The 24,594-nt window shown below is 40.9% G+C and overlaps 1 protein-coding gene across 2 annotated transcripts in view; it reads left to right on the plus strand.

Moving 5' to 3' along the window:
• Positions 1-24,594, plus strand: part of CDC42SE2 (CDC42 small effector 2) — a 116,792-nt gene that overhangs the window by 26,595 nt on the left and 65,603 nt on the right. Inside the window, exon 1 of one of the 2 annotated variants that reach the window (XM_045022314.1) lies at positions 17,391-17,483. The exons of the other annotated variant lie outside the window; for it this stretch is intronic. The gene's annotated coding sequence lies outside the window, so the exon portion shown is untranslated. Of the gene's footprint in view, positions 1-17,390; positions 17,484-24,594 lie in introns of those variants that run through there. 2 annotated transcript variants of the gene reach the window in all.

Below are 24,594 nucleotides of genomic sequence, written 5' to 3' on the forward strand. Positions count from 1 at the left end.
AAGCAAAAGTGCATGTATTTTACATACAGTGCTGGAAATGATCTAACTCATCAAATCCTGATTTAGCTATATTTACATTATACATAGGAAGGTATTGTAATTTAACAGGAATACTTCAATCTAACTTTTTTGTCTGTATGTAGTTTAGGAAGACATTTAAAAAAGCGTTTTATCCAATTTCAGTTTGTGTAATTAAAAAGTAAAAATAGGTAAAGGGTGATGTTCTGTAGGCTGTTCTTGCCCAAGGTATGCTAGAGCCTCTCTCTCACTCACTCACTCACTCATGCCCGTCACCCCAATCGGGGTAGTAAAAATATAGTTGAAAAAGGATCTAATTTTTTAAAACAGTATTTTGTATCTTTCATAGAAGATTTTATCTTGGAGTTCTATATTGTTACAATGTGTGAAATCCTTTTGTGGAGGGATTCAATGGCTAGCTTGTTTCCAATTTACTGTACTAGGGAAAGTTACTTTTATATTGAGGTAACATGGCAGCTATTATTCTTTTACTAAGCTATACGAGCCACCAATCCAGACTTGAGTGTGTATTAGTGAAGGACTTTAGATTACCCAAAAGGGAATGGATTTTAGTATCTCACTTGAGTATTCACATTGCACTGTAACCTGTGTTCTGATGTCATGCACACTTCAACCCATAATTGCCGGATAAGAATAAAACCAGATTTTAAACCTTACAAATGCAACAGCTGGGGCCCTGCCCTGATCTGAAGAAACTAGAAACATAAAGACATGTTAAACTTTTTTTATTATTGAAGTAAGTTTGTAGCCCTTTTCCATGTGAAACTGCTGGACACTTTTTCTCAAACAAGAGGCTATGTTAGGGTGACCAGACGTCCCGATTTTATCGGGACTGTCCTGATATTTGCTTGTTTGTCCCACGTCCCGACCAATGTTAGGTCGGGACACTGGACAAACAAGCAAAGGCTCCGGAGCCCGAAGGGCTCGCGCCCTTCCCCGCCCCGACTCTGCCTCCTCCTTCCCCAATTGGCTCCCTCCCCAAATTCCCGCCCCCATCCCCGCCCCATTGGCTCCCTCCCCAAATCCCCGCTTCTTGCCAAGCACGCCATGCCCAGGAGACGCAGGGGAACGTGGGGCCGGGGTGAGTGTGAGTCCGGCCTGGCCCCGAGCAGGCAGGACTCGGGCGCGGTGCCTGGATGGAGAGTAGGGAGTGGCCTGCGGGGCCAGTCGGTGGCTGTTCTCCCCATTTGGGCAGCGGGACACGGGAGCAACCGCTGCTGCAGCTCCCACTGCCGCGGGGGGAGGAAGCAGCCAAGCATGTGGCGCCCGGGCCCGAACCCCCCGAGCCCGGGCCTGCTGCGGGGACCCAGCAGCACGCACACTGCGCCCCGCCACTGGCCAGTCGCGTCTGGGCTGGCTGCCCAGCTGGTGCAATCCCGCGGCGGAGGCATCGGCAGCCCAGCCCCGTTCGTTCCCCTGTGGGACCCGAGCAGGATGGGGGTGCTGGGGCCTGCTGCCCCCACTCCAGGGCCGCCTGTGGGATTGCACCAGCTGGGCAGCCAGCCCAGATGCGACTGGCCAGGGGCTGGGCGCGCGGTGTGCGTGCTGGGTCCCCGCAGCAGGCCCGGGCTCGGGGGGTTCATGGGCACCAGAGCCGCAGGCGCCAAATTTGGCCAGCGGCCGCTTCCTCCCCCCGCGGATGTGGGAGCTGCAGCAGCGGCTGCTCTCAAGTCCCGCTGCCCAGGTGGGGAGAACAGCCGCCGTCGCCTGGCCCCGCAGGCCACCCCGTACTCTCCCTACAGGTACCATGCCCAAGTCCTGCCTGCTTGGGGCCAGCCCGGACTCACACTCACCCCGGCCCTGAGCTCCCCTGAGTCTCCCGGGCCTCCCTCCAGCGCTTGCGGAGGGAGAAGGAATCGGGGGTGGGGAATTTTTTTTTTTTGCTCTGCCGCCATTTTTTCCCCCATTGCCCCCCCCCCCCCCCGGCGTCCCGATATTTGACCTGGGTGATCTGGTCACCCTAGGCTATGTGGGTAGTAGAGCGACCTAAAGATTTCTCCTCACACAGACTCATTCCTCATATAAAATGAGCCCATTATGTTCGAGGTGTGTCCCAATGAATCCTCTTGTTTACCTAACTCAGGGTATAGTGATAGTAGCCCATCCAAAAACACTGAGGCCATCTCTAGCTTCAGATTTGCAGCTGCCGTGAGTTGAGCTGCACCGACAGTGTGCTAGTGTTTGTGATTTTTCGGCATTGATCACAGTATGTATAATGACCTAAAATACAGTGTTAAAGTATGCAAATATCTAAAGGTAGCTTTCTGTACTTGTGCAGTTACTTGTGTGGCAGCCATAGAACACACTGCTGGTGTTTGCTGTTAGGCATTCTGTCTCTACAATTACACTAAGAGTACAAAGGTCAAATGAGTGCTTGTATAGTATAGTGAACAAGCTAGATTGTAATCTTCAAATACAGCTGCTGTCTACAGTAGCTCAGCCTCCCAGGAGTTAGGACATCTCCTTCACACTGCAGGGTGGGGGAGGGGAGAAATAATTTCTTACTCCCTTCCAATAATATCTGTACATTTTCTTTTTCTTCCATACTAACTTCTGTGTCCGCATAATACAGAGAGCAATTTATTTAGTGTTTATTAATAAACAGAAGTAGATTTTTTTTAAAAACATGCCGAGTAATAGGGATCTTCCAGTGTAAATCTTTCAGGAATAAATTTAGTCATGAAATCCAGGCATGCAATAATGTCTGTTTCCTTTTCAGCCTAATTGTTTAGCTACATGTCAATAACAGATGGGGAAGAAAATTCATTGTGGTACCAAAATCATCAATGCATGGTAGGGGATTTTAACCTTCAGTAGATTGGATCTGGTTTCATGGCACTTTTCATGAATTCTAAACAGCATTTGGAGTACGTTTCTGGCAATGAGCCTCTAAAAATTGTCCAATGAAATTATTATATGCAAATTTATTTTGTGTCCACAATAAAACAGATTTATTAATATTCATATCTAATTCAAACTAACATTGACAGAGGGTCCAGGTGTTTTATGACCCTCAATTAATTAAATTAATTATTTCTGACAGCAATAAATTGTCTTGTTGCCCCTGCAGGCTCTGGTATTTATGGTATGCAGCATATGCTTTGTCTAGAATTCTGTTTATACTTATTTTTTAATTCAAATACATTTCCTTTGATTTCTCTCTTTAGTTTTCTGTGTTTTTCACATTCCTGTTTTCTTAATATTTAATGTGAGAATGAAGGCTAAGATTATCCTCAAATGTTTTAAAATAACTGTTTAATATATTTTTGCTGTCAATATAAAAATCACATCTTTGAAATTTTTATTTCCTTTGGTTTTTTTTGTAACAAATTATTGGCTTTAAAATTCTTTCAATTGTATATGTATGCTGTTGCTTTTGGCACTAGCTTGCACAGTGAAACTAGCCTGATCACTTACTTTCTGGCCTTCATTCTGATGCACTAGCACAAAGCGGTTGCATTAGGGGTTTAAACGTATCAGGTACATATTAAAAATATATATTTATAGAGCTGTTTTTATTGACATTCAGAACTAAGCCATGACATCATTTCTATTCATATCAGTTTTGTTAACCCTTTTATGTAAAACTTGTGTTTTATTTTAGGCATTATATACAGCAATTTCACACCATGCTGCTTGGAATTTCTTCCTTCAGAAACTAGTTTTGCAAGGTGCTGAGACTCTACTGTGATGTGCTAAGCACACTTAACTTCAAATGAGATCACAAAGAATTGATGGGGATCAGAACCTTGCAGGATCTAAGATGATATTGCCAAATCAAGGAGCATTCTTATGGGCCTCACATTTGATTAGGTTGGGTAGTTCTCATAGCTGTTACCTAGACGGCATAGAAGCCACCAAATGTATTATGAACATCCATGATGTACTGCCCTGAGCCAAATCGGACACATTATGGGATAGGATACCTGTGAGGGGCAAGTATCTGATGCTGTCCAACCATCCTGTTTTAGGTCTTCCAGGGCTCTTTTCCATCTTGCTTCTATGGGGGCTAAGTCGAAGATGAATCATACAGGCAAGCTGATAGGCATTTGAAGAAGATGACCATACTATCTTAGAGAGTGTTTGTGTGACTGTTTGAGAGAGTGGGACCTGTCTAGTTAAAACTTCATTCCACTTGAATTAGTACCCTTTGATGTTTTCAGTCATTCAGTGTGCTTTCTCTGAGTGGTTTCCAACATCTATTCAAACTTGACAGTGTGGGGCCATGTGTCAGCCCTACAGGTCAAAATACTGACCACCAGAGATTCACGATGATAATCAATGGGACATGATAATGCCGGGGTACAAAATTATATAGGATTGACAGAGTAGGTCACATTGATGGGGGAGTGTCACTATGTGTTTAAGAAAGAGAGTGAAATATAGTAAAAAATCTAAATGATTCACTCGGCTGTTGAATGGCTATGGATAGAAATTCCATGCTTGAATAATAAGAGTATAGCAATAGGAATATACTGACTAGCCACCAGCCACCTGACTAGTATGGTGGCAGTGATGGTGAAATGCGCAGGGAGATTAGCAAGGCATCCGAAACAGAAAACTCAATAATAATGGGGGATTTCAACTATCCCCAAAATGACTGTGTACATTTCACCTCAGAATGGGATACAGAGATAAAATTTCTAGACACCATTAATGACTGCTTCTTGGAGCAGCTAACCTTGGAACTCACATAGGGAGAAGCAGTTCTTGGTTTAGTTTTAATTGGCACACACGACCTGGTCCAAGTTGAGAATATAACTAAGCCACTCAGTAATATTGATAATAATGTAATTAAATGCAATATTCTTGCAGGGTAAAATATGAAATAAACCCACCACAGTAGCATTCAACTTCAAAAAGGGGAACTACACAAAAATGAGGAAGCTAGTTAAATGGAAATTAAAAGAAACCATCATAAGAGTGAAATGCCTGCAAACTGCATGGAAACTTTTTAGAAAACCCACAATAGATGCTCAAACTATCTGTATACCTCCAAATAATAATAATAAAAAACAACAGTAAGAGGACCAAAAACTGCCACCATGGCTAAACAGAGTAAAGGAGTTAGTTAGAGCCAAAAAAAAAATCTTCTAAAAATTGGAAGTCAAATCCTACCGATGAAAATAGAAAGGAACATAAACTCTGGCAAGTCATGTATAAAAGTATAATTAGGCAGGCCAAAAAAGAATTTGAAGAGCAACCAGGTAGCGACTCAAAAACTAACAGCAAAAAATTTTTTAAGTACATCAGAAGAAGGAAGCCTGCGGTCAATCCAGATGCTAAAGGATCACTCATGGAAGACAATGAAAAGCTAAATGAATTCTTTGTATTGTTCCTCACTGCAGAGGATGTGAGGGAGGTTCCTACACCTGAGACATTCTTTTTAGGTGACAAATCTGAGGGACTGTCCTAGACAGAGGTGTCAATAGAGGAGGTTTTGGAACAAACTGATATATTACTGTTTAATTTATCACCAGATAAATAATAGGACAGAATATATAATAATTCCACTATCTAAATCCAAGGTATGCCCATACTTTGAATACAGCAGGCAGTTCTGGTTGCCTCCCTTCCAAAAAGATATACACCTCTACCCCGATATAATGCAGTCCTCGGGAGCCAAAAATCCCTACCATGTTATAGGTGAAACCCCGTTATATCAGGGTAGCGGCAGCAGGGCTCCAGGGGTGATTTAAAGAGCCCGGGGCTCTGGCTGCGGGGAGCCCCAGACCCTTTAAATCGCCACCCGAGCTGCGCTGCCGCAGCCCTGGGATAGTGGCGGCAGGGCTCCAATGGTGATTTAAAGGGCCCAGGGCTCCCCACAGCAGCCAGAGCCCTTTAAAGCTCCGCCCAAGCCCTGCTGTCGGAGCCCCGGGATTACTGCGCTATATGCGAACCTGTTATATTGGGTCGCATTATATCGAGGTAGAGGTGTATTAGAATTGGAAAGGTACAGAGAATGGCACAACAAAAATGATTAGGGGTATGGAATAGCTTCCAAATGAGGAGAGATTAAAAAGACTAGCACTGTTCATCTTAGAAAAAAGATGACTGGGGAGTTCTGATAGATGTCTATAAAATTATGAATGTATGGAGAAAGTGAATGAGGAAATGTTATTTACCATGGTCAAATGAACCCAGGGACTGATGAAATTAATAGTTAACAGGTTTAAAACACAAATAAGGAAGTACTTCTTCATGCAATGCACAGTAACCCTGTGAAACTTGTTGCCATGGGATGTTGTGAATGCCAAAAAATAACTGGTTTAAAAAAAAAAAATTAGACAAGTTCCTGGAGGGTAGGTCTATTAGCAAAGATGGCCAGGGACACAACCCCATGCTCTGGGTGTCATTAAACCTCTGAATGACAGAAGCTGGGACTGGATGACGGGGGGATGGAGTCACTTGCTAAATTGCCCTGTTCTCTTTATTCCCTCTGAAGCATCTGGTACTGGCCACTGTTGCAAGAGAGGAAATTGGGCTAGCTGGACCATTGTGGCCATTCTTATGTTTTTACATATCCAAACATCATTTCATTGTACTGTTTTAGAATTTTACCTTAGCAGTTCATATGCTAGCTGCTGAAATTCAACAATGAATATTTACTTAATTGAACTGGAGAGTGAGAAGAGGAGGAAATGCATCAGGAAGGACTCACGTGTTTAATAAAACATTTGTTGCTATCGTGTGTATTTATCAAAGATAGACATCTAACAGAAATATTTGTGTATATCAAACAAACAAGTTCCAGGCCTCTGTGTATGTCCTTTAAGACTTGGATTCCTTGCTGATGCCCAGATCTTACATAGCAGCATTCACAAGTCATATCACCTTCAGCTGACTTGGATACTCAGTCATATACTGTTCAGTATTTTTCTGATTAAATCACCCTTCCAAAAATATTAAAAATTATAAAAAAAAATTCCTGAATTCCTACTGATGGATTTTAGAAAGCACTCTGGGTGAACCTAAGGTTGACAATACCAAGCATGTTTGGTCTTGTCCATCCCTTCATGAAAAGGAAGAATGCACCTGCCTCTTGTCTGTTTAGTTTCAGCTTTGCCATTGCTATAACTGGTAGACAGCCTCTGGCAGAGCCTAGGGACAAGTTTTCATGTAAGCTTCAGAAAAGTGCGTGACAGTGAAGTTGTTGTATTATTAGTGCATGAGACCAGAAGTGCAAGTGGCAATCTATAAAATCATGAAAGTGACTCTATAGCAAGTGCTGACAAAAGCACAGAGTAGACTGAAAAAGGAAAAAAGATCTTGCTGTTCTGTTATTCAGGATTACTTGTTACAATAATAGGTACAGAAGTTTCAGAAGAAAATGTGATTTTTCTAGTTAGTGATTTCCCTTTAACTCTGTCTCTTGTAATGAACTTTTTGGAAGAGAAAAATGAAAAATATATACAAAGCTTAAAGGCATTTAATCAAGGAAACCTTTTTTTCATTCGCTTCTAGCACCAAATGCTTCTGCAGCAATTCTGTAATTCATTCTTGCTGCCAAAAGCACTTGGCTAAAATGTAAGAGTGTATTCACAGTAGTGTTCATGCATGGGTACCTCCATAGAAAAGTCTGCATAGTTTCAGATTCTGAAATCTTCCTTTTTTCCTTCCTAATGCATATTTTTTTCAAATTTAAGTCTCAGGGGCTAACTTCTTTTGGTTTTAGCTTCAACACAGTGTGCATAAAATTAGTAGTGCATATGTTGTGATTTTTTATCGAGAAATCAGAAAAAAATTACAAAATTAAAGCAATAAATCAGCCCAAATGGGGGGAGAGACCTACAAGGTGCTGTTAACATGCCTGTCGGAAAGATGTGTGACTCGGGGAGACAAAAACTGATCTTTTTGTGAAGAGTTTTCTGAGGATCCCGATTAGCTGTTGGTTTATTATTTGTAAGTTTGAATTGGAACAGATCAGTGTGCTTGTTATATCTAAGAGTCTAGGTAGAATGAGATGTTGCTTGTTTCATTTCTTTGCTAACTTTAGTAATACTGTTACATTTTTATTTTTGTTTGGCTTTATTTTTTGGATAATGACTTTCTTCCCTATAGGTCTAATTTCTGCTAAATAGTATTTAAAATATAATTGTAATCTCAAAAGTGACTCAACACAGTGTTGTGGTGTTTCATGCTTGCTTTGTTTCAGTTACTCCATCTCAAATTTACTCATCTTACTAAATATTTTTTCACACAAAATGAGTTTCTGTCTTGTTTTATGCATCAGTAACCCTGGTCCTACTCAATTGTAGCAAATATGCAGTTGAGTAACTCATGTCAGCTTCTTATGTATGACCAGGAAAGAACCCAGCGTGACTTTGAGGAACTGTGAATTAGAGATTTCTTTGTTAATATTTATAAATAGAGCATAACTGATACAGAATCATGGTGTGTGTGTGTTGGGGAGTAATTGTGGAGGGAACCATAAATGTGGAACTCCACTATGTCATTTATCAGAGGGGTAGCCGTGTTAGTCTGGTTCTGTAGAAGCAGCAAAGAATCCTGTGGCACCTTATAGACTAACAGAAGTTTTGCAGCATGAGCTTTCGTGGGTGAATACCCACTTCTTCGGATGCTGCTTGCATCCGAAGAAGTGGGTATTCACCCACGAAAGCTCATGCTGCAAAACTTCTGTTAGTCTATAAGGTGCCACAGGATTCTTTGCCACTATGTCATTGTCACTTTTCAGAGTACATAGCACTGTAAGAGCTGGATTCACTCAGTAAACGGTGGTAGAGGAAAACTAAAACATGAAGTCCACCAGTAAGGAAACTGGTATGGTGGAAACCAGCTGTAAACTTTCTTTGTTTCTGGCTGCTTACATGAGGACAGTACTGTGCAACATGTAGGAAGGGGGGCATTTTAGAGAAGATGAGAGAAATCCAGATTCAACACACGCAGTCTTCCCTGTATATTATGGGGGATCCTTCTTGTAGGATAAGAGACTTTTTTGCTGGAGCAAGTATGTGTAATTAACATATCCCTACATTAGCTTCAATGAATCTAGCTGTAAATAGTGACCACAGAGACTCACTCAGCTGGCCATCATCATTTCATATTTTTACCATAGCTCTTACATTTTAAGACATGTACAGTGTTTCCTGAGGCACTACAGGATTTACTTTATATATTCATAAGGACATAAGAGTATCCTTGGGATGGATCAGAAACTTGTATGGCTGATGCATGTCCTTAATGAAGGTACAGTTATGGTGCCATAATCTTTCCCCTTCTCTATATCTTAAAATATCTAGCTGTTAGTGCAGTGTGAAAAAACATCCTGACAGAATTGTGCATGTTTCCTGCCTTTTGTTAGTCCTTTGCTCTTTTTGCTGTCAAGTTGATGTTTGAAATTCATGTTCAGAAGAGTAAAAGTTTTTGTTCTTTATAATTAAGCCACAAAATCTGGAAAAACAAGGAAAGTATCTCAGGCTTACATCAGCACTAATAATGAGGGTTCTCTTAAGACGAGATGGTGCATGATACCCAGAGCCGACTGCCTTCTGTAATGAGAAGTCTGAAAGTTAATGTCTTGAATTCATGCATCCTGTTTCCCGGGAGATTTATGTGGAAAGTGTTAGTAGGCTTTATCACGAGTTGTTGAGGATGTACTGTTTGATTTCTATGCGTCAACTTTGAACCTAAAATCCTAGAGTTCTTTCTGATACTGTAAAATATGGTCCCTTAATTATCTTGATACATATTATGGGTAGTTGATACATAGTGTGGGTAGTTTTTGAACATGTGTTGTATGTCAGATTCAAATAGCTTATACACCATGTACTAGAGAGTTGACATGACGCCAATGAAAATCTCTCTCTTACTGCATATAGGCTACAGATTTGAGCAAAAGTGGAATTTGGTGGAGGAGTTTTGGTTAGCGTCTCCATAATTGTTTTTTATATCAGTATGGTATTTTTAGCAATGGCTGCTTAGAGGGAAAACAATAACTTACAGTTTGCCTTCATTTACTTCATAGATGGTGGAAAAGACTACTAGATCAAGTTGTTTATTTTAATTTGGCTTCCTCATTATTTCTTCCCTCTTGCTTGATTTTTCTCCCTTCCTGTCTTCAAAATCCCAGCAGCCTAATTTAATGGTGGATGAGTTATTTTCATCCTGGAAACCTCTGTGCCCACAGAGAATATGCTACTATCCATCTCTCCTTTTCTCCTCCTTGATCAGCTGTCATTAACATACACTAGAAGGCATTTGAATGGCTCATTATCCGGCTCTGGTAAAGCTGCTAAGGGCAAGCAGTTAGGCCCTGATTCAGCAAAGCACTTATTCATAGATTTCATGTAGTCATAGCTTTTAAGGCCAGGAAGGATGATTGTGATTGTCTAGTCTGACATTCTTTATTGCACAGGCCATGGGATTTTTCCAAGTAGCTAGAGCATATCTTTCAGAAAAAACACAACCTTGATATATAGTCTTCAAGTAGTAGAGATTCCAATTCATCCTTAGGTAAATTATTCCAACAGCTAATTACCCCCATTGTTTAAAAAGTTGCACCTTATTTCTAGCCTGAATTTGTCTAACTTCAGTTTACAACCTTTGGATCTTGATATGCCTTTGTCTTCTAGATTGAAGAGCAGTGTTGTTGTAGCAGCCCAGTATATTAGAGAGACAAGGTGGGTGAGGTAATATCTTTTGTTGGACCAACTTCTGTTGCTGAGAGAGACAAGCTTGCGAGCTACACAGAGCTCTTCATCCGGTCTGGGCAGTAAGAGCTCTGCATAAGCTCGCAAGCTTGTCTCTCTCACCAACAGAAGTTGGTCCAGTAAAAGATATTACCTCACCCACCTGATCTCTCAGGGTACGTCTTCACTACCCGCCGTATCGGCGGGTAGCAATAGATTGCTCGGGGATCGATATATCGCGTCTCATCTAGACGCGATATATCGATCCCCGAACGCGCTCCTGTCGACTCCGTAACTCCACCAACCCGAACGGCGGTAGCGGAGTCGACATGGAGAGCCGCGGACATCGATCCCACGCCGTGAGGACGGTAGGTAATTCGATATAAGATACTTCAACTTCAGCTACGTTATTCACATAGCTGAAGTTGCGTATCTTATATCGATTTTCCCCCGTAGTGTAGACCTGCCCTCAGATTAAAGAGCAGTCTGTTATCTGAAATCTCTTCTCTGTGTAGGTATGTATAGACAATGATCAAGTTGCCTCTTAACCTTCTCTAGGATAAACTAAATAGATTGAGCTTTAGTCTTTCATTGTAAAGCACGTTTTCCAGATCATCTGCGTAGCTGTTCTCTAAATCCTTTCCAGTTTGTTAATGACCCTTTTAAAGTGTGGACACCAGAACTTGACACTGCAGTATTCCTGCAGTAGTCTCACTAATGCCATATACAGGACTATCCACATACTTAAGTGCTTTGCTGAATTGGGTCCTTAGTCCTGATGAACGATAAAAAGCAACTGGCCTACATCAGACATGCTATCTTAATTCTTTAAAGGAGTCATGAGGTAAAATTTTCAAAAGTGACTTAGGCACTTCGGAGCCTATGTCTTATTGAAAGTCAACAGGCCTTTCCTAAGTCAGGTACCCGCTTTTGAAAATTTGTATCCATGATCAATTTGACATCTAGTCAAGGTTTAAAAATGACTTTTACTTTTGTTTACTTCTGATGCATTGCAGTAGTGCTTAGATGCCTTAACAAAATCAGGACTCCATTTTGCAAGGCACAATAAATTACAGTGATATTCATAATAAGTAACTATTCCTGCTGCAGATGCTTACAATCTAAAAAAGTTTAAAGTAATTCCAAGCATTCACCTGACCTTGAGCCCTACTATCAATTTTTGGTGGCTTTACAATCATATTTATTATTTGTTTTTGTTGTTCACCCTGATGCTGTGTGGAAAAGCCCACCCAAATAACAAGGGGAGCTGCCTAAATGCACAGAAGAAAATTTAAAACTGGCAAAATAAACTGGTAAAAGCTAAATAGGTTTTCCTCTAATACATTTCAGTAACAGTACTTTTAGATGTCACTTGTAAGAGAAGTAGATGATAAAACAAATTTCAGATAGAAGTGTAATTTTAAAAAAAAAATTTTTTTAAGTTTGTCTGCACATTTTAAATACAACTTAACCTTTGTAGAAAATATAAAAAATACATTTGCTTGGTGATTTGATTCTTCTTTCCCTGCCAAATCCCCTGTCAAAAAGGTAATCTGAAAGTTACTTGTTTGTGTCTGGCTCTAGTACATAGTAGAAGAGACCTTGTATAAATTCAGTTACACAATGATTATCCTAAAAAATGACATTTTCAGATTTTGTGGCCCTTTAAAATTAAAAAGACACTCCTTTTTCCTTTTCAAGTGCCTTTTTTATTTTGTAAAAATTTCTTGTTACGTTATAGTGCTGTTTTCCACGTTAAAAGTGAACAAAATAATTTCAATAAAGTTTTCAAGTGTTCTGCATTCTGAATTTCCTTTTCAGATGTTATGTTCCTTTCCCTCCATTTTATAATCTTGTATAATTATAAAATGTACCTGCCTCGAGCTCTTTAAAATCACATTCAGCTTCTTGTGTTATATATTAAACAATCCCATAATATCACTTGTTTGATGTTTAGGTCCATAAACTTGCCTCATAGTTATTTTTGGAAGTTCCTTATTCATCTGTCTAGGCATTTTTAACTCCTATGTATTCTAGCTGAATACATGGTATTAATGTCATTTTCGGAACATCTTAGCCTGCTACAAAAATCAGAACACTGCAGCTTCTCTGATTGGGCTACCTAATATTGAAATGTAGGTTGGCCTTTCATGTCACTGATAATTTTTGTATTTGTTTTCTGTTTTTTTGTTTTCCTCTACACTGATGTTGACCATGGCTTGGTAAATAAAATTATAAACTTCACTGAGGCATGACTACATGTATTCTCATCCTGTATTGTATTAGGCTGCAGTCCTGCACCTTGTACACAATTATTGCTTGATTTATTTATTTCTCAATGAGTTAGTTTCTCTGGATGCTTAGTCTCTCATTATTAATAGTGCATGTCACAAAAAAAAATAGATTTGTTGTCCAGTCCTCATTATGCTGTTGTACTTTCAGATCAGGCAGTCTATAAAAATGTTGTGCTGTCAATAATTATTCTATTCTCCAGTTTAAAGGTATGATGATTCCCTTGCACCTGTAGCTCTTCATTAGTCTCCTAAATTACTTCAAAATCTCTCCCCACCCTTCCCAATTTACTGTAAGGTGACAACTCCTTCCCTTTCTTCCACCTTTATCCACCTGACTGTTTTCTCTAACATCCTCTAAACCATCGTTGCCCTGCACCTTTAATTGTTTCCCACTAAGCTTCTGAACACTGGGGTTCTCAGTGATACCTGTGCGGACAGATCTACTTCGCCTATTTTACTCCTGAGGGAATTCTGCACCAAAAAAAAAAAAATCTGTGTACAATATTTTAAAATTCTGTAAAATTATGAGTATTTTATTTGGCAATAAATAAATATGGAGGCTCCAGCGTGGCAATGGGGAGCAAAGGCCACTGGATTCATGGAGGTGGGAGATCACCCTGCAGCGCCGGCCCCCTGGACACGAACTCAGTGGTGGGGCTGCACCCTGAGCCTGTTGCAGCGCAAGAGCCAGGCCTGCCCTTCCATGCCAGTCACACGAAGATAGCAAGCGAGAGGGACAGTCTCTCTCACATCCCAGCCCTGGACCCTGATCCAGGTATGGGGCAAGCTGGCTCAGCCCAGCAGGATCCAAGTGTAGAGGGGCTTAGTGTGGGGGATCTAGGTGTAGGGTGAGTGGGTTCTGTGTGGGGCAGTCTGGGTAAAGGCAGCTTAGTGGGGGCAGGGCTAGGAAGGGATCTGGATGTGAAGAGGGAATGGGACTCTGCAGGGGGGTCCAGGTGAAGGTGGAGGGAGGGCACAGCAGAGGGGGTCTGGGTATAGGGGAATGGGGCTTGTTGGGATGGGGGTTTGAGTGGGTGCAGGAGTGGGGATCCAGATGCAGATGGAAGGGACTCAGCAGGGGTCCGGATGCAGAGGAGGTGTGGCCTGGCGTGGGGGTCTGGGTGCAGGGGGAGGACTGAGTGGGGGGTCTGGGTGCAGGAGGGCTCTGGATGCAGAGAGTGAGGCTTGGCAGGGTGTTTGGGCGTGGGAGGCTAGGTAGGGTGGTTCTGGGTGCAGGGTGGGGGGTGAGGCTCAGTGGGGGGAAGTCTGCGTATGGGGTGGTCCGGATGCATGGGAGTTGGGTGAATGGGGAGCAACTCCCCATACAGTGACTCCCTCCTCCTGCGGCTGAGGAGTTATGGGAGCAGAAATGGGGTGTGTGGAGCTTCCTGCAGCCAGGGGAGGTTTCTGGGGGTGGGTCTGATTTAGCCCCAGCTGCTCCTTGCAGGGAAGAGCCAGTCCTGTCTTCCCCTGCCCCGAAATGATGTGCCCACGCTGCTAGGGAGGGGTGCATGACTGCTCTTGCAGCTTCCCTGTCAGAAAGTTGTTTTTCTGCGGGGAAGCAAAGAAATTTGCGGAAGATGTGAATTATGTGCGTGCCTTTCGGCTCCGTTTCAGCAGCCCACCTGACCTAGGAATGGGAACCCAGCCTCGGGTGCTGAGGGTCTATCTGATTGCCCATTTGGATGTCAGGAAGAAACCTTTTCTCCTATGGGGCAATTGTCAGAGGACCAGGGAGTTTTTTGCTTTCCTTGCAGTACCTTCAAGCCACAGGAGGTTAAGTAGGAATGTGCTTGGTACCTACCGCAGGTATTTGGGTTGAATTGTTAATTGGTTACAACTTGTGTCTGGTTTCCAGAGCCATTAAAAGGATAAAATGAATTGTTCCCGGTGGTAAAAGACCTGGGATTTGGTGATGGGCCTTCGGCTCCTGGGATAGGCTCAGACCTTCTGGCCATTGTGGGCTGAGGTCCCCACCCTTCTTCACCCTCTGTCCCCCTTGTGGGGAGAGGGTTCTAGGACTTAGAGAGCTGAGTCCTGGGGGTTAGACTGAGGAGAGCCTACCCTGTGTAAGGATTTATATGGTAAGGAGCCCTGTAACCCCTGCACTGGAACCCATTAAATGTGTTGGTATAGGAGAATGGGGTGATGGGTGGATAGTGCCCCGCCCCTGTGCTAAAGTTTACTAAGAGTTGCAGCCTGCCACTTAATTCCATGCATGTGTCTACCCTCATTTCATCACTGGGTCTGCATCAAAGGTCTGCATTGGCATAGAAATGATTGCGGGACTTGGGCCTAATATGGGCATGATGATAAATCAGTGTAATGTCATCTCTAATTGTGACAGTTAGACATGGCCAAAAAAGCATGGTATAAAGCACATTCTAAAGCAGGGGTAGGCAACCTATGGCACGCGTGCCGAAGGTGGCACACAAGCTGATTTTCAGTGGCACTCATGCCGCCCAGGTCCCAGCCACCAGTCTGGGGGGGGGCTCTGCATTTTAATGTAATTTTAAATGAAGCTTCTTAAAAATTTAAAAAACCTTATTTACTTTACACACAACAATAGTTTAGTTATATATTATAGACTTATAGAAAGAGACCTTCTAAAAACATAAATATTTATTACTAGCACGCAAAACCTTACATTAGAGTGAATGAATGAAGACTTGGCACACCACTTCTGAAAGGTTGCCGACCCCTGTTCTAAAGTCTTTCTGAAAAGTTTTTTGGCTCCTTTGAATAAAAGTTCTAAATTCTCTCCCACTATTGATACTTTAAGAATGGAATCTGGAAGAGATACTGTCTGTGCAAAAACTAATTGTAATGACATTATAAAACACTATGGTTCGTTCCCCTTTGTTAATGGCAGCAATGAAGACACTTGATTGCATTTGTTAAAATAATATACTGGATCAGTGCTTTTAGTAACCTCTTGTTGTCTTGTAGTGGTGTGAATCAGCATCAAATCCCCAACAGTAGATAATGTGTGATTCAGTTGTATCATATTTATGTGAAGATAATTGACCAGAGGCCTCTTCTTGCATTCTTTCATTTATATCTGTTTTCACTGATATTCATTCTTATCTATCTGCTTTAAAAGAGCAGGAATTTGAAATGGAAGGCCACACTTTCTCTTCCAAATTAGAACCTTCTGAAGGCCTTAGTCACTGGTCTAAAATACAAGTCTGAGTTTAAACTTGGTGGTGCTTAAAAATAAATCATGTCCCAGTTTTAAAAATTATTTGATTTTACATGAACATCCCATGAAACTGTGTGTAATCTGGTGAACAGATTCTGAAGAGCATTCCTCTAACTTGGAATAACCTACAGTAGACACATGTAACTAGTTGAGGGGGCTGGATTCCCTGCGAGACTGTTCATATGTAAATAGTCATGATTGAGTGGCTGGGATTTTTGGGCGAGGGCTATCAGGGGGAGTGTTCTATTCTGATTGATTGTGAGCACTGAGAAAAGATAATGAAACTCTTTGTACCCCCTCCAAAGACCTACATTTCAACAGGATTTGGCTGTGTATCTGCAACCCTGGCAACAAGACCTGGGAATGAAGAACTAGGGCAGCCTTCCAAAATGCAAGACAGAGAATGGTCAGATTGGGAGATGAGCAAATGAAACTGGTAGCAAAGTATTTAGAAAAAGAAAGACCACCACCTTCTGAAAAGGAGGTAGAAGAGGATTTGACATTTTTTTCTTTTGAAATCTTTTAAAATAAATTTGGCTTACTTATTTACTTGAAAAGACTTTTTAGGTGTGTTTATTCCTTATTTTTATTTTAAATGTAAGAATTGTTTCTGTGCACATGGTGAAGTGAATTTGAGAATGTATGAAGTTGTAAAGACCTTAAAGAATTTTCAATTTTGCTGAACCTCATTTGAGGTTAACTCTTTAGGACAATACCATACTTTGTTTCATACAGTGCTAAATTCATTGTTGGCATTCGATAGTAATGTGTTCAGTTGGGGGAATTTTTAAAAATTCTCAAATCAGTAATGGCTTTTAAGGGCGGAGACTGTAAAAACATTTCAGAGACTTGTTTTAGTGGTAATTGTAAGTGGTTATGCTTGTTGTAACACAAGCCTCTGAAAGAATTAACTATAAATGTTCCATTTGTGTCCTCAGCAGTCTGATCTGTTTGCATGGGAAGTACTGAATTAATTGGGGTAATAGTGCTGATGTGACTACAATAGGCATAATTAATTACCCAGCTGTGTAAAATGATTCAACAACCTGAGTTCTCAGTACAGGTTTCAGAGAGAAGGGGGCGTCAGTTTTAGAGCAGGGGTTGAATAATGAATACCTTACACCACATGTAAGGAGCTGTGACTGAGTGGCAGACAAAGAAAACGTTGGGGAGAGTTGCCTATTGTGCATGAAAGGATAGCTGCCATTTGTGACCTTCACACTGAACGGTAGATTGTGAGAGGCCACTCTCCCCCTCCCCCTTTTTTTTTCCATATGATTGAGGAGACCCACAAGAGGGGTAAGCAACTGTGCCCTGCAGGTGAAGGTATCATTCCTGCACCAGCTCCATCTACTTATGGGGCTGAAGAGGGAAAGGTGTTAGTGCAACCAACCTTTTAGTATCTTTTTTTCAAAATCTGACAGAATTAATTTAGTTTAGTAGGAGCTACATAGAAAAAGAACATGGCCCAGATTCTCTTCCATTGTTCAGTCACTAACACCGATGGAAAGTGGATAGAAAATGCTAACAAATCAGAATGGATAGGGTCTCTCCCCCTCTCTTCCTCCCCCGCCCCTCATTTTGCACAGGTATAAAGGACAACCCAAGGTGCAAGAATCTGTCCCCCTGTCTGTTTGGTGCTGACTTGCTATTAAAGTGGGAGGGAATGGGTTGTTATCTGTAGTCTACTGTGTGACATAGCCTTCAAATTACATAATAGGCTGTTGGTGTTTGGGGGTGAGGAGGAAGGAGATTTTATGCTGGGATTTTTTCAGTCTGTGTTTAAATGCAAGATTTTGTTCAAGAGAAAGTAATCACCTTATCTTGAGTTCTTTGTGAAATAGGTTTGTGAAAGCAGAGTCATGAAAAATTTAAAAAGAGCTTGTGTACCTCTTTCAGTTAAAAAAAAATGGAGAGAGGCAAAGACTGTGTCAAAGAGCAACATTGACTAAAGGCATCATCTTTTCTTATGGCTTCTACACTTAGTGCTGCAGCGGCACCATTGTAGCACTTAGTGAAGATGCTACCTACACTGATGGGAGAGCTTCTCCTATAAGTGTAGTATTTCACCTCCCCAAGAGAGTGGGAGTGAGGTCAGTATTTCACTACTTACATAAGTTGGTAGTGTAGACCAAGCCTTAATAGTATGTTTCTCATCTTATAATCTTATCCTAAAAATAAAACTAATATCCTAGACAAGACTTAAAATCTGTTAGACCTACTGGTAAATGTTTTTTGCAACTGCTGACTGAGAAATACTGCTTCAGTGCACTGTACATATTGAAATGTAGTCAGAACCTGATGATCATGTAGGATTGGGATATGTGATTTTTATCCCGTCTAGGAGAACTTTTCTACAGCTTGCATGAACAAGGGTAAATGGTGACTGTAAACTGTCTAATACTTTTTGCAGTTCTAACAGCTATAAATATGACACATATCTCAACTCAAAGTAGTTGCTGTTCACTGTTCCATTATGTTTTATTTGAAAGAGGAAGACATTAATTGACTTAACTAATGGGCACATAATCTACCTTCCAGCGAAAAATTTAAGAATCAGCCTTTACATCTCTAGACATTGCATTGAACAGGATTATACAAATAAAATGCAATTATGTCATTATGCAACAGTTTTCAAAAGCAGAACTACGAGGAATGTGAAGGCAACAAAAATAATGTTATATGAATGCAGGATTCGATTGAATTTAAAAGCCTAAATATACTTTTCAGTAACTATGGGTTTCTCCAGCAGTTCTGTATTGTGCAGGAGACTCGGCAGAAGTTTGTAAAGGTCAGCTTGATGACCAAGTGTACATGTGAAAGCTCTTTTAATCGTTTCTTCAAAAGGGACTGCAAAACTCTTAACCTCCCCCTGCATGTTTCAGCAGGATCTCAAGGGTATCTTATATCTTCCCTATAAATAAACATGAATCTCAACACCTCCAGTTTGATTTTGCTAATGAAATCAGTGGTACTTTTTCCTATTTTTATCTGTCTGTCTGAACCCTGTAACTTTACTTTTAAATTTTTATTTCTTAGTAAAAGTGCTATTTTCAGTAGCAGTGTGGAGTGTTTATGGAATAATGTTTTCTTTGTAGTTGTTGCTTAGGCTCTCCACATGAACCTATCCCAGTGAACACTTTTTAGCATATTCTTAAAGCTTAGCATGTGAGAAGTCTCCACCGAAGCCCTCCTGCCTGCCGCCCTCCCGGCGACCGGCAGAGCGCCCTCCGCAGCATGCCGCCCCAAGCACACGCTTGGTGTGCTGGGGCCTGGAGCCGCCCCTGAGCAGGAGGATGGGATCAACCCCCTGCCTCAGAAGGTTCTGAAGAACTTTTGCAGGTTTTGGCAAAGAATGGCTACCTAGGCCTAGAAACTCTGAAGCACCTGGTGCTGATGCTGACAAGTGCCACGCTTTGTGACTCACTTCATGGAGCTCTATCTATGGCTTGTTCTGCAATTTCTATCAGTGTAGCTTATATAAGAGAGACTTGGAGGAACCCTGGACATTGGCACATGGTCTGGAATGTTCAGGACAGGACCATAATTACCAATGTTGACTGCAGGGAGATTGGTTGTCTGAGTTTTTGTTAGTTCCCTATGCTCATTGATGTGCCTGTGTTTCTGAGTTTCTCAGAGGCTTTATTATATTTTAGCTCAATTTGGTACTTTTTAGGGTGATCCTACCAGCTGATCATCTGTCACTAGAATTCTTATTAAAATTTCTGGTAAAGAGAGCCAAACTTCTGATTACTGCTATTTTCGCCCCTTAATTTAATCATGATTATAATAAGGTTTCCTGTTGTGTGGATAATCTAGATAATTTCTGTAGCTGATCTCAGCTAAAAATATTTTTTCTTACACTTACATTTCATTGTTTCGGTCTTCCCATACATGTTCATGGAGCATTTTATTTTACGGTGTATACTTTTGGTGTTCAGGTGGTTTATTGTTCCTCTTCTTGACAAGAAACAGAATATTTGTATAGGGCCTTATCACAACAAAGGTGAGGTTTTCCTGTGACTTGTTTCACCAGTCACCAAAACCACTGATTTTTTTTTTTCCTGAGCTGTGTGGAAAGAACTCACTAACCTGGAGTATAAGAGGAAATACCTAGAAATCATATGCCCCTGATCTCTGTGTCACACTCACAGGGGAATTACTTGGAAATAGCACTGGGGACTGGCCCCCTCTTTCTCACTGAAGTTCCTGAATCAACTAAACCAGCATTTCTTCTTGTGGTTAGGTTAATTCGTGACAACAGAGTCACTCACATTGTGAAATGTGCATTGCCTGTTCATTAATAGCTGCCGATAACACTGTATTATTTTCATTGCTTGTTGTTGATTTTGCAGAAAACATTATGTTGTTCATTTACTGGAACACACAAGCTAAGTAAAAGTGTGAAATTCAGATTATTATTAATTATTATTATTATTATTTATTATTTTGTTTTCTTATGGCACATACAAGGAGGAGCCTGAGAGGCATGATGTGAGTGTTCTCACTGAGGGGGGAGAAATGAGAGTACAAGAGGCAGGTGTGGGAGTAAATCCTAAACTACAGTCAGCTGGACTGCTCTTGTGCTTCTTTATCCTGAGCCTGTTGATCAGAGCAATTGTTAGTGAAAGGGGATACAGATCTCCCAAAGAAAACTGCTGTTTTCTTGAGTGAGGGCTGGTTAATAATAATAATAATTAATTAATACCTAGCACTTACATAGCAACTTTCATTTGAGTGCAAAGCACTTTACATGGGAAGGCAGTATCATCATCGTAGTTTTACAGATGGGGAAACAGACACAGGGAGGTAGTGATTTGCTCAGTGTTTCTCCTTTCTTCTAAATTTGTTTCCTTCCACCACCACACACACCCCTCGCTCTCAGTGCAGGCAATTGCCTCAGGAGGAAAAAGTATTGGGGTGCAGCAGATGGGGGTGAGGAGGAGGGGGATTCAAGAATCTAGACAAGTGGGACCTGACACCCACCCCTTAATAAGTCAAGGATGAAAGGTCTGCAGGATTTTTGCTGGTGGTGTCAAAATCTAGATATGTATTTGTTAATAGAATTCCTATAGCAGAGAAGGGGTTAATGGGATGGGTCCTATTTCTTCTAAATTGCTGACATTTTTGTTTCTCTCCTCTGCTTCTTAAATGGTATAATTTCCCTCCAGGCAGGCAGGCTTTGCCACCCTGCTTGCCCTGCAGGAGCCAGATGTGTAGACAAGACTGGCAGATTTTAAAGCAAGAGTTTCCATATTTATACATGGAATGTAAAATGTCAAGGCAGATTTTTAAAGCTAGGAAATGTTTCTACCAAACTTCAATTCGTGTCATATGGAAAAAGAGCATTTCATGTGTCTGACCTTTCCTATGTGCAATATTCCAAGTGATCATAAAAGGAAAGCTCTATGCGATTGTCATCTGGAAGTCTCATCATATGTTAGAGGCAAGAGTTTACTTCTGCTGGAACCAACTTCTGGAAAAATGGGGGACCATGAAAGGGCTGTTTGGCACAAAACAATGCAACAAAAAAAGAATCTCTTCCCTCTTTTGATGATACCTCTGCTTATGTGCCACTCACTGCTCCTACTGAAAATAAGGTGCAGATTTTTTAATGGTAAGTCTAATTAATCACTGGAACAACTTACTAAAGGGAAGTGGTGGATTCTCCATGACTTGAAATCTACGATTGGATGTATTTCTGAAAGATATGCTCCAGTTCAACCAGGTGTTCTTGGTCTTAGAACAGGGATTACTGGGTGAAATTCTCTGGCCTGTGTTCTACAGGAGATCAGACTAGATCAGGGATCGGCAACCTTTGGGACAGGTTTGGCTGATCCCGGCTCCCACTGGCCATGGTTCGCCGCTCCAGGCCAATGGGGAAGCGGCGCGTGTCAAGGGATGTGCTGGCTGTTGCTTCCCACCGCCCCTATTGGCCTAGAGCGGCGAAACGCGGCCAGTGGGAGCCGCAATTGGCTGAACCTGTGGATGCGGCAGGTAAACAAACCGGCCCGGCCTGCCAGGATGCTTACCCTGGCAGACCGCGTGTCAAAGGTTGCTGCTCCCTGGACTAGATGATCCTAATGGTCCCTTCTGATTTTAAAATCAATCTACCTGGAAGCAAACCTAAAATCTGTTTTACAATACAAGTTCTAGAATATTTGTTGCTTGCTTTTATTGTATATGTGTGTGTGTGTGTGCTTTTGAACAAATAATTCTTTGATTCTTTGAATTAAAATAAATAAATCCAAGAAGCAGCTAAAGAGTGAGTGGAAATTCTGTGTGTTTACAGAACCATACTGAAACCTTTCTAACATCTTGTGAGATACTGTTTGGTGGTTGATGGCCATTAAATGCTTGTGTATGAAATTTAATATCCTCTGTGAAGTTTGCCATTATGGCTTATGAAAAATGGACTTTTTTGAAATAATAGAGCATGGTAGGAAAAGCCGTACAATCTAGTATGGAGGTATGACATGGTGACATACCTGAAGATATTTGTCACCAAAAACTAGCGAGTTTTTCAAAGAGAGTGTTTTAATAACTCTGCTCTCCTGCCAAGTCTTGTCTGTCTTGTGATCTTTTTCTTTTTCTGTACAAATATAGCCTCGGTAGCGACATTTTACAACTTTGAACCTATTCATGGTCTTGCTGAATGGGATGCCGTTCGAAATAATTGAAAATAAAACATGGATGTTGGCCATATGGAGATGTGCTTACTTCTTGTTTTGAATAGGAAGACCAGATATCTTGGTTGGGCAAGTATCTTGTTCTTTCAAGGCATGAACATTTGTTGGAGATCTTGTTTGATTAGCAGAATGAAATATCTGTAACCATTCTTTGGTTGGCTTTGTCTAGGTGAAGGAATTAATGTGAGGGTACTGCAGGTCAGGATGTATGTTGTCAGAACCTTAGCATGGCACTGGTCTGGTTCTATCTGATATGGCTAGTTGTCTTTGCTTCCTGAGTACAATCATTAGGTAAACCCATTCTCTTCCTTCCTTCTTGGTTACCTCAAAGCTCGTTGCTAGTTTTTTGTTTTCTTGTGTTTAGGGGTGAACTTGGGTATCTGGTGGCATCTGTCAAGTCAGATGCCAGCTAGAACTCATCTGACATATATGTGTTGACGAAGAAAGGGATCATTACATGTGTAAATGTTTTTCGTCTTTGGTGTGATATGTGTTAGGATATATTTATAAACACAGAAATAAATAATAAAAACATACTGTTCTACACTGATAAGTGTCAAGAGAATATTTATCAACATCTTTAGAAGATTGTGAAATGATTTGTATTGCAGAGGTACTGTGTACATTACAGAATTTTATAAAATGCAGAAGAAGACAGTACTAACTTTAGTATCATTTAAAACTAAATACTAATACTAAAAGTTCAGTAATTAGTTTCATACCTTTTCAGTATTCATAAAATTAACTTTTTTTGAAAGCAGAAACTGAATTTAAAAACTAGGATCATTGCAAGTTTGCCACTAAACGTAAAACAAACTTGACAAAAACACTGTGGAGGCTTAGATTTTTGACTTGCTTTTGGAGACCATAAATACAAAGCCTTACCATGTCCTTGAACAAGAAAATATATTCATCTTTTGTTTAATAGCAACAAAAGTATGCCTTTAGAAATGTAGTCTGTTTAAAAATTCTGAATGCATCACTTAATAAATCTACAGCTACAATGCAATGAAAGTAGAGATCAAGGCAGATGTGACAGCCTTATTTAAATTCATCACCATTCAGAATTATCAGACTCTAGCAGGACATTGTTTCTTTTCAAGCTAGGAGAATGCTGATGGCAGCCACCAAGATGACCTTTGGGCAGAGTTCAGAGAAAAATATCTTCCAAGGACTGTTATGTATATAAAGATATTACTCTGTAAATATTTTAATTGTTGTTATATCTTGTCTCTCCAGTACCCATTTTTGAAAAATTGACTTGCCTTACCTGTACCAATAAACAAAAAATCAAATGAATATTAATTTTTTTTCACTTGCAGTAAAGACCATTTGTGCTTTCTCCCATAGGTTCCTAGAAAATAGGGACAGAAAAGATCTGTTCATTCATTTTGTGAATTCCTGTTCCTTATGGGATTGTTCATCACAATATATTTTTCAGATACTCAAGTCTAAATGACCTGTGCTAGAACTTCCACCATTTCCCCTGTGAGACTGTTCCTTAGCTTTTAATTTTAATTCTAAATTTTAGAAGTTTTTTTTCTTGATATTCACCCTAAATTTTTCTGTCCATGGTCTCGTAACATTACTAGAGGTTATATTGCAACGTACCACAAAGAAATATATGCTAAATCAGCATGCTTTCAAAAGGGGGGGAGGGAAACTTGGAAGCTAGATGTTAGTGTGCAAAAGTTCACCTGTGATCACATTCACATATTCAA

The sequence above is a fragment of the Mauremys mutica genome, chromosome 6, assembly GCF_020497125.1.
Source record: "Mauremys mutica isolate MM-2020 ecotype Southern chromosome 6, ASM2049712v1, whole genome shotgun sequence".
NCBI classification, from domain to species: domain Eukaryota; kingdom Metazoa; phylum Chordata; order Testudines; family Geoemydidae; genus Mauremys; species Mauremys mutica.